We start from the raw sequence: 11,148 nt of genomic DNA, 5'->3' as shown, positions 1-11,148 counted from the left end.
TGTCAGCGAGCTTCAAAACTTGTCAAATCACTTTGTATGTCTTTGCTATGAAGGAATTCTATTAAAATCAAATGCAGCTGACTGTACAATGGCATGAAGCAGTAATCACTTTTGTTAATATAAAATTGAATTATTGCTTACATGTTTTGTCACATGTCAGTTGGTATTCAATACAGTGAAAGTGGCATTACTTCTCTCTACCTCTAAACGTAAACAATTATAAAAAATTAGTTTCTCATATTACTTAACCAGTGTGTCAATTCTAAAGGCTTTAAATCTGAAATTAACAGCTATCTTAATACAAAACATTTCCTTTATATATACTACATTATTCGGTTAAATCAAACAAAGCAAAAAATAAAATAAAAAGTACAAGAATACAAGAATGCAATATTATATTTATTATTATTATTTAACATTTTGCTGATGGTGGGGAGCAGAACATGCTGGACAGTTTAAAAGGAGAGTTGGGTGTATACTTACTAAAGGTTGATTTTATTCGATTTAAAATCGATCAAAATTAATCAACATCAATTTTTTATTTGTTTTTTAAATATTAGTAAAAGTGTAATTTAGCCTCACAAACACAACATCGATTTTAAATTGATCAAAATCTATTAAAATGGACCTTTAGTAAATACTAAATATACCCATAAATCTTAATCTCTACATCATGCCAAATGTCCCTAGTTCCATTTAAAGACTTGTCCCTGAAAGAGTCTATAAATTATACTAGTTGATTATTTCTGGGAAAATGTGACTAATGAATGAATGGGAACAGAAGAATATAAGGAATCGGTAGAATACATCCATTTTAGTTTTTGAAACACGTGAATGGAAAATTGTCAATCACAACTAGAGATGTGCACTGACCCTCGTGTTTTGGTTTTTGGTTTTGGATCTGGATCTTCCCTGGTTTTGGATCTGGGTGGTTTTGCCAAAACCTCACCTCCGTGTTTTGTTTTCGTGTTTTGGTTTTGGATCTGGATTTTTTCTTAAAAAATTAAAAAAACAGCTAAAATCACATAAAATTGGCCTTTTTTTGTTCCTACAGTATTAATAACCTCAATAACATTTATTTCCACTTGTTTCCAGTCAATTTTGACCACCTCACAGCTCAAAAGGGGACCAGGAAGTGTGCTTTCCAAAAATAAGCAAATTACTTAAATAATGCTTTGCAAATCTTCTATAAGCTGGCAATTCCGAACCTGTAGAGGGACATAAAAAAAAAAACATAGTTAGTTAGTGTCCTTCAAACTTCCGTTGTTCCCACTGTCCACTTAACCATATGAGATATATTGTGAACAAGCGGAACTGAGCAGCAAATGCAACATTCCAGACCTAAGGTTTAAGTATTACGTTGTGCGGCTGCGCCATGCCTGCTTGCTGGGAGTTGATTTTTTTTCATCCCAGAAGGGGACCAGGAAGTGTACTTTCCAAACATAAATAGAAAATTGACTTAAATAATCCTTTGCAAACCTTCTTTTCTGTAACGGAATTTTCCGACCTGTACAGGGACATTAAAAAAACAGAGTTAGTTAGTGGTCTTCAAATTGCCATTGTTCCACTGTCCACTTCTCTTAGATATGTGAATGTTAGAAACTTACAATGTAGAAGGCCAAAAATTGGGTGGCCACACATGGCTGATTGATCAACCATGGCAACTGGATTAGTGTCATAAGGAAGAGGAGGCTGCAAACTGGGTGTCATGTTATGATAAGTTGGCCATATGGGGTATGGTGCTGTTAAGGGATCAGGTTGGTTATCAGTGAACACATTATTATTATAGTTGTTGTTATTCTGGGTTGCCATCTTCTGAAGGGTGTTTACCAACAGACAGAGACTACCTACCTATCAGCTCAGGCATAGACAGTTCCTGAGGAACAGAGCTCTGTTCTTTGGACGAAGCCAAATAGGTGGGAGCCCCTGTTCCAAGTCCATCTGAAGCTCTTATCTCTCCACATCATCTATGATAGAAAAAAAATGTCATTGGGGACATCTAGCTCCTCTTTCTGTACCCTGCTCACCCTTTTTAGACAGAAAGTCCAGAATGGATGGTTTGGAAGAAGAATGCCTAGCAACAGATGTGGATGGACATTATCAAGACCTGATCTCCCCAGTGGGTGTAGTCTGGGAGGTATTGGTTGGCATGCAGGCAGCGGAATAACAAAGGCCTCCATGTTGTCTGTGCTTACTATTCCGTATTTCAGGTTGCGATTCAGGTAGGAATAAAGTGGGCTACAGAACACAGTGACAGAATCACTGGATGTCTTAGTGCATTCAGGCCAAATACGATCCATGAATTCCCAGACAGATTCCGGACAGATGAATCCTTTGCTTGTAATAATCTTTGGCTATATATAACACCCACCTTTGCCAGGAATTACCAGACACTTTGAAAGCTGTAACTTTGAACTGCTTTGTAGAAAACATGTGAATGAAACCTTTCCACACTGCAGAACATGATGGAGAAATCCCTTGAAGTTCAGCACCTAGAGCATCTTTTTTCATGTTCTCTGAGGTCTCTCCTGACTGTGAAGAAAGATTCTCCACACTGTCTTCCACTATGACTATTTAATGGTGATTTCAATGTTGTCCACTGGCTGAGATCCATCTCATCTGAGACAATTCACATCCAGAAGGTGGCTCTTATGTTTAGCCGTGGTGCCAGTCTCTCTTTTGGCTGAATTAGGCTTTAGTTTTTTTTACAAATATAGGCTTTAGTTTTTTTGGAGCATATAAGTTTATAAGCTGTTAGGATAACATTTCTGCTATGTTTAAGATTAAAAAAAACTTTTTGTAACCCAATAACTTAAAAAAAGTTTTCATTGCAATATTCATGCAGCCCCTTGACAGACAGTAGCACCGCACCCCTGCGCAGCTATGCCGATGACAGGTGTGGCTGACACACACACAAAAAAAAATGTTTATTTATTATTTTGGGCAACAGCCCTTCGACAGACAGGAGCACAGCACCCCTGCACAGCTACGCTGATGACAGTGACAGCCAGGTGTAAAATTGTTCATAAATTAATTTAAAAACAATTCATTGGGTGCAGCTCCAGGCTGTTAAATTGATCATAAATTAATTTAAAAACAATTCATTGGGTGCAGCCCCTGGCTGTTAAATTGATCATAAATTATTTTAAAAATAAATCATTGGTTCCTAAACCAACCATAACATTAATTTAAAATGTCAGGTAGCAATGCCCCAACCAGCACATAATGGAAAGGAAAAAGGTGCAAGATGGAATAGTCCTTGGGCCCTCCCACCCATCCTTATGTTGTATATGAAACAGGACAGTTTAACAAACCAATCATTTCAGTGACAAGGACTGCCAATTTTGGCTGAAATTATTGGTTTGTTTGGACCCCCATAAAACAAGCTGCCAATGTGCTTTGGACATGGAAAAGAAAATAATCCCATACACAAACTGGCTTTACATTACAAGTTGTCATCATCCTTGTCCTCCCCATCAGTGTGTACATCCTCTTCTTCACACAATATTAATTCATCCACACTGGATTCCACCATAGGCGCCTCTGTCATTTTTTTATGTAATTATTGGTCGAGGACTTCCTCTTGGAATTTGTAATTCATTTTAATGAACTTCATCTTTTCCACATTTTGAGGAAGTAACCTCCTACGCCGATCACTGACAAGGTTGACATCTGCACTGAAAACTCTTTCGGAGTAAACACTGGAGGGTGGGCAACTTAAGTAATGCACAGCCAGTTTGTGTATGGGACTCCAAATTGCCTCTTTTTCCTGCCAGTACTGAAAGGGACTGTCTGACATGTCTATTAGGATGTTATCTCTGAAATAGTCCTCCACAATTCTGTGAATGGAGACCATAGCTCACATAGTCACGGTACAAGACAGCAGGCATTCTGTAAGGAAAATTTAGTTTTTTCCTGGCAGATGTTGAAACTGAAGGAGATGAAGGCGTTTCACATGCGGCTGCAGCTGACAATTTTTTGACCAACAGCTCTTTGCATAGTTTTAGATTTTGGTCTTTTGGAAAAAAACTCAAAAGGTAGGACTTAAACCTAGGATCCAGAATGGTGGGCAAAATATATTTTTCAGATTTCAATAGATTGACGACTCTTGGATCCTGGTGAAGTGAATCAAGGGCTTGATACACCAGTCCGACATACTTTGCGCAATCGCTCCGTTTCAGCTTCTCCTTCAGTTTCTCCAGCTGTTTTTGCAAAAGTCTGATGAGGGGAATGACCTGACTCAAGCTGGCAGTGTCTGAACTAACTTCACATGTGGCAAGTTCAAAGGGTTTGAGAACCTTGCACAACACAGAAATTATTCTCCACTGTGCTTGAGTAAGGTGCATTCCCCCTCCACGGCCTATGTCATAGTCCTGGATGGCCTTTTGCTGTTCCTCCATCCGCTGAAGCATATAGAGGGTAGAATTCCACCAAGTTACTACCTCTTGCTTTAGCTGATGGAAGGGCAAATTTAACTGTACCTTCTGGTCATGAAATCTTCGACAAGCGGCAGCCGAATGTCTAAAATGTCTGGATATTTTGCGTGCCACCGAGAGCATCTCCTGCACGCCCCTGTCATTTTTTAAAAAATGTTGCACCACCAAATTGTGTGAGCAAAGCATGGGACGTGTTGGAATTCGCCCAGATGTAATGCTCTCACAATATTGGCATTGTCCGAAATCATAAATCCAGAGGAGAGACAAAGTGGGGTAAGCCACCTAGCAATGATTTCCCTGAGTTTTTCTAAGAGGTTTTCAGCGGTATGCCTCTTAGTGAAACCAGTTATACAAAGAGTAGCCTGCCTCTGTATCAGCTGTCTTTTGGTAGATGTTGCTGCTGCTGCTGCTGTTGATGTTGTTGGCAATACACCTACCCAGTGGGCTGTCACAGTCATGTAATCCTTAGTTTGCCCTGTCCCACTTGTCCACATATCAGTGGTCAAGTGGACAGTGGGTACAACGGCATTTCTGAGGACATTAATAAGATTTTTTTTAATGTCCTTGTACAGATTTGGAATTGCTCTTCTAGCGAAGTGAAATCTAGAAGGGATCTGGTAGCGAGAACACAGGACCTGAATTAAGTGATGAAAACCCACTGCAGTAATGGCAGATACTGGATGCACATCTAATACCAGCAAAGCTGTTACGATGTCAGTAATCCGCTATGCAACTGTGCGATTGCTGTCATACTTGTTTGCCCTTGCAAACAATTGTTTAACAGTTAATTGCTTTTTGGAGGATACGCTACAAGTAGTCTTCCTCCTGGTCCCCTTCTGGGATGAAGATCAAGTGACAGCAATAGCAGCAGCAACAGGCATAGTCATCAAGGATTCTTCTGAGGAATCACGGATAGGAGAGGAGTCAATCATGCTTGGAATACCAACATTGGATGCAGCAGCACTACTCCCAACTGACGAATGAGAATATTGATGATCCAGGTGTTGGTGTTGGAGATCGAAGGCACTTGCAGTGGAAGATCAGCGGTCACACTAGTTTTCCTCTGTGAACCACACAAGTGTAGCTTTATATGCTATAGTTGGAGGAACCCCTTCAGGGCTTTTATATATATATATATATATATATATATATATATATATACACACACACAGTCAGGTGCATAAATATTGGGACATTGACAGAATTTTCATATTTTGGCCTCTATTTACCACCACAATGGCTTTGAAATGAAACAAACAATATGTGCTTTAACTGCAGACTTTCAGATTTAATTTGAGGGTAATTACATCCAAATCAGGTGACCGGTGTAGGAATTACAACGGTTTCTATATGTGCCTCCCACTTTTTAAGGGGCCAAAAGTAATGGGACTATCAACTCAAAAGCTATTTCATGAACAGGTTTGAGCAAATTCCCTCGTTATTTCATTATCAATTAAGCAGGTAAAAGGTCTGGAGTTGATTCTAGGTGTGACATTTGCAATTTCAATCAGTTGCTGTCAACTCTCAATATGAGATCCAAAGAGCTGTCACTATCAGTGAAGCAAGCCATCATTAGGCTGAAAAATTAAAGGCTGTCAAAAGTGCATCAACAAAGTATTGAGCAAAGGCTGTGAATACTTATGTACATGTGATTTCTATTTTTTTCTGTTTGTGTGCGCATCAGCCGCATGTGCATCAACAAAGTAGCAATGCCAAGCGTGCGCCTGTGTCATAAGTCAAGGGCGGCTGGTCTGTTGAAGGATGGTGTAACCCCCAAAGTGCTCCAAAATATAAAAAATATATATTTTTCTGTGTTTGTGACTTCTGTGCGCCTTAGCTGCACGTGCATCAACAAAGTAGCAGCGCCAAGAGTGCGCCTGTGTCATAAGTCAAGGGCCAGCTGGCTCATCTGTTGAAGGGTGGTGTAACCCCCAAAGTGCTGGAAAAAAATAAAAATAAATTAATTTTCTATGTTTGTGACTTGCGTGCGCCTTAGCCACACGTCCATCAACAATGTAGCAGCGCCAAGCGTGCGCCTGTGTCATAAGTCAAGGGCCAGCTGGATCGTCTGTTGAAGGGTGGTGTAACCCCCAAGGTGCCGAAAAAATATATATATTTTTCTGTGTTTGTGACTTGTGTGCGCCTTAGTCGCACGTGCATCAACAAAGTAGCAGTGCCAAGCGTGCGCCTGTGTCATAAGTCAAGGGCCGGCTGGCTCGTCTGTTGAAGGGTGGTGTAACCCCCAAAGTGCCGGAAAAAATTTAATAAATATATTTTTCTGTGTTTGTGACTTGTGTGCGGCGCGCCTTAGCTGGCTGGCTCGTCTGTTGAAGGGTGGTGTAACCCCTAAAGTGCACAAAACAATTAAACTTTTTCTGTGTTTGTGACTTGTGTGCGCTTTAGCCGCAAGTCACAAACACCGCAAGTCAAGGACCGGCTGTTCTTTTGAAGGGTGGTGTAACCACCAATAAATAAAAACAATTTTTTTCTGTGTTTGTGTGCGCATTAGCCGCACATGCATCAACAAAGTAGCAGCACCAAGCGTGCGCCTGTGTCATAAGTCAAGGGCCGGCTGGTCTGTTGAAAGGAGGTGTAACCCCCAAAGTGCCACAAAAAATGTAAACATTTTCTTTTTTTTCTTTTTCTGTGTTTGTGTGTGCCTTAGCCGCACGTGCATCAACAAAGTAGCAGCGCCAAGTATGTACTCTTTAGGGCTTAGTTTCTCAAACTACCACCCTGTCTGCCACTGCAGTACCACTCCTAGATGGGCCATGTGTTTGTGACGCCCACTTGTGTCGCTTAGCATAGTCATCCAGCTACCTCGGTGCAACCTTTTTGCCTAAAAACAATATTGTGAGGTTTTCAGAATAGACTGGAATTGAGTGGAAATTAATGTTATTGAGGTTAATAAAGCACTCGAATGCTAGCATAAGCATGAGAGGAGATAAGCACCCTGTTTTTTATTGTAGCAGTACTGGTTAGAACTGGTTTTTGGTTGCAGTCACGTTATTGGTATTTGTATTGGGTCAATCAAATCTGGCAGCCTATCAGGGACCTGTTTAGGCGGGCTCTGGTTAGGGATATTAGTGCACTGGGAGGAGTCAGATTCCTCTTTTCCAGTTGTGATCCCACCCACCTACCCTGAAACTTGAATCGGCTTGGGCCGATGTTATTCGTTGGAATGTAATTTCTTTGTTTTCTTCCAACAGGTGAGGCACAGCTGGCGGAAACAGTGCTCCTCGGCGGCTCAATTTAGTACAGCTGAATTCGGCTAGCATCCCCCCTTTGAGAGAGGCGAGTCGGTGGCTGCCTTAGGGGAGGACCAGGTCTCCATTTTACGGAGGGACCAGCACTTTGCTAGATTAAGGGGGGATGGTACTACTCGAGATAGCTCACACTTGGGGGTGGAATCTCCACCCTCATCTTAGTAATACTTTCTTCATATAGGCTGCAGCCGTGTTAGCACTGCTTTTTTGCCACCATGCTCGAATCAATTTACAGATCAATTACAATCCATTTAAATAAATATGGCTGCGACCTCTTTTTTGCAAATCTATTCAGTTGTCAGTGTCGTTATTTTAGATTGGTTAAGTTTAAGTTAAGTATGGTGAAAATAATAAAACTATGGATGACTTAATAGCGTAGGAACAAAAAAAAAAAAAAAAAATCTGTGATTTTAGCTGTTTTTATGCTTTTTTCCAAAAAAATACAGATCCAAATCACAAAACCCAGAACCCAAAACATGGAAGGGTGGTTTTGGCAAAACCAATCCAGATCCAAAACACGAAGAAAGATCCAGATCCAAAACCAAAACACAAAACACGAAAAGTGGTCGGTGCCCACCCCTACTTCAAACCCAAGTCTGTCGTGGATTATTGCATAGGCAGAGCCATGGCTGATTTGCAAATGATTTGCAACATAATCCACTGTCACTCATCTATCCAATAGGATCAGTTCACGTGCAAACTCAATGTTCTCATCAGTCGTGGACGTGGATGTGGACGGGCATCGGCTCCTTCTTCATGGCTGACACTTGTGCAACCTTCTTTGAACTTCTCTATCCATTCTCTATCCATTCATACACATTTCTTCTGTGCACAAAGTCTTCAATAAATATCGGCACCAGACACTCCCTCAGACCACAAAAAAACAAATCACTGCACGCTGCTCTTTCATGCAAATCACAAGTGGGGCAGCCATTTTTTCATGCACTGCAGTCACAAATGAACTGACGTAATCCGTTCAAACCTGCACATCTATATCCCAGAGTGCTCCATACCCTACTGCTATGGCCCCTGGACAGAAGGGGAGTATGGACAGGAAGTAGGGAGACAGGAGACAGGAGACTATTTCTCTCCGCAGACAAGCCTTCTCCAGAAAGCTGTGCAGATGGCGTAGCTATCTGGAGAGGAGAAACGAAAAGCTGGCCTTTCTGTTTCTCTATGAATAGCGGCTGTCTGCTTTAAGTGTGGGAGAATGCAGATGAAATCTATGATTTCACTGCGGTGACAAAGTATATGAATAGAGTGAAGCTGTGAAAGTCGTTTTTTCACAGCTGCTATGCTCTTCACTGCCCAATAAATAGAGCCCTAAGTTCAATATGTATTTGACATACTAGGCTATGCAATTTTTACAGTTCAACTTCAGCTACTAAGATCATGCTACCTGTGCAACATCCTTGTAAAATGCTCCTGATAAGTGAGCCTGAAGCATTCATAAAATGATGAAAGAAACACACCAGACGGAACTATACATGTCTGATTCTCTTCTGTTCTGTCACATTTTCTCCTTCTGTTCCACCCTCCTCACATAGATATCAGTCCCCTCCTATGAGTGATTGGCTTGTAGCCCAGAAAAATGTCTGTTCCTACTAAAGCATTCCAAGATTACATCCTATCTAGGTAATGCAAACCAAAACTTCCTACAACTATTATAAGGCAATCAGAATGACACATACTTTGCTTTCACTGGTTTAGCTTTCATCTTCTGAAAACTGATGTATCAGAAGACAACAGATTATTTATTTGAATGTGTCAGGAATTGCTCGATTTTTGTCTTGTCATTATTCTGTGCCTTACATTTTGCATCAAGCTGTGATTTGTGATATGTTAGTGTAACAATAGAAACACATAATACATTTTATTAATACTATCCATGTCTTCTAAATAGCTACATCCGTACATCTATGTTAATGCAGAATTAAAAATACCGACACCGGAATCCAAGGCACTTAAGATAGGTTTCGAAATATTGACGGCTATCTTAATCTCTATGCCAGAACGCAGAGGACGCCAACCCGAATGAGGTAAGGCCGGGGCATCCTTAGTGTTAGTCGGGTGCTGGGGGATTAGGTTTAGAGAGTCTAGTGGGCTTATGGTTAGGTTTGGGGGGGAAGATTAGGGTTAGGCAACCCTAGGGGGGAGGGTTAGGGTTAGGCACCTCCGGGGCGAGGTTAGGGTTAGGCACTAGGGGGGGAGGTTAGGGTTAGGCACCACTAAAGGAGGGTGAGGGTTAGGCACCTCCGGGGGGAGGTTAGGGTTTGGCACTAGGGGGGAGGTTAGGGTTAGGAACCACTAAAGGAGGGTTAGGGTTAGGCACCTCCGGGGGGAGGTTAGGGTTAGGCATCAGGGGGGGAGGTTAGGGTTAGGCACCACTAAAGGAGGGTTAGGGAGGGGACAGGGGTAGAGATAGGGTACTTACCTGCCCTGTCGGGATGTTCTCTCTTCGGGCTGCCAGGGTCGAGACTTCATACCCATTCCGAATTAAAACCAAAATATTTAAACAGGACAATGTCCATCTACGACAATACTGATGGTAGAGGTAACTTTCCAGGCTAACACCAGTTTTCTTACTTGCAACATCAAGCAGAATGGTTTCCATAGCCCTCCCACCTGTGACATTTCCATAGGAGATAAACACTGTCAAATGTAAAGTTCATTTTAGTTGTTCGTCTCGGTTTTGCTTCTGGTGTTCTTCAATACAGTGAGGCACACAGTGATACACATTAGTATTACACCAGTGCACTTCAGTGGTCTATTAAGACCACTGTATGATGTCTGTCTACCCTCTGTTATCAGTAGAAGTAGCAATGCACCTAGGTGTGTGAAGAATTGCACTGCGCAACCAAATCTCATTAGTACTGTACAATACTCTGTATCAATGCACCTACTCCAGATTTCAGTAACTACTACTTCATTTAACTTGTCCTGTGCATGTAAAGATTTGTTATCCTCCACAAATAAGGCTATCTTGCTCCGTAACCTATGCACCTTGGGGCAAATCTAGAAGCCCTTTGTGTTCGATCTGTTGACTGATTTATGTCAGCTGTTGACTTTCGGTCTACATGAGTTACGGTGGTGTGTTTCTGCCATAGCGCTGCCATATGCGTTAGAGGGTTGGATAGCAGTGTGCAAATAGGCAGGTTACTCACATGGCTGGTTTTCTGCAGACACAGGTGGGCATGGTCAACAACTACAGACTCAAGTTGGATCTTTCTGTCTTTTACTTCAGGTGAATTAACACATTTATGCAACCAAGATAAAGATAATGCATAAACCTTCCTAGTACACAACAGCACTCCAGGAGCTGAATAACCACGCTACTCCATCCTAAAATAGCTGAGATGTTTCAATCTTTCATTAGGGAAATATATTGTGCCATATTTTCCCCGTTCAACAGATTTTGGAACTACATTGTGTACTCAGAACCTTTC

This window comes from Taudactylus pleione, unplaced genomic scaffold, assembly GCF_031769625.1.
Source record: "Taudactylus pleione unplaced genomic scaffold, aTauple2 ptg000236l, whole genome shotgun sequence".
Classification (NCBI taxonomy): Eukaryota; Metazoa; Chordata; class Amphibia; order Anura; family Myobatrachidae; genus Taudactylus; species Taudactylus pleione.
Note: the sequence above shows the minus strand (reverse complement) of the source record.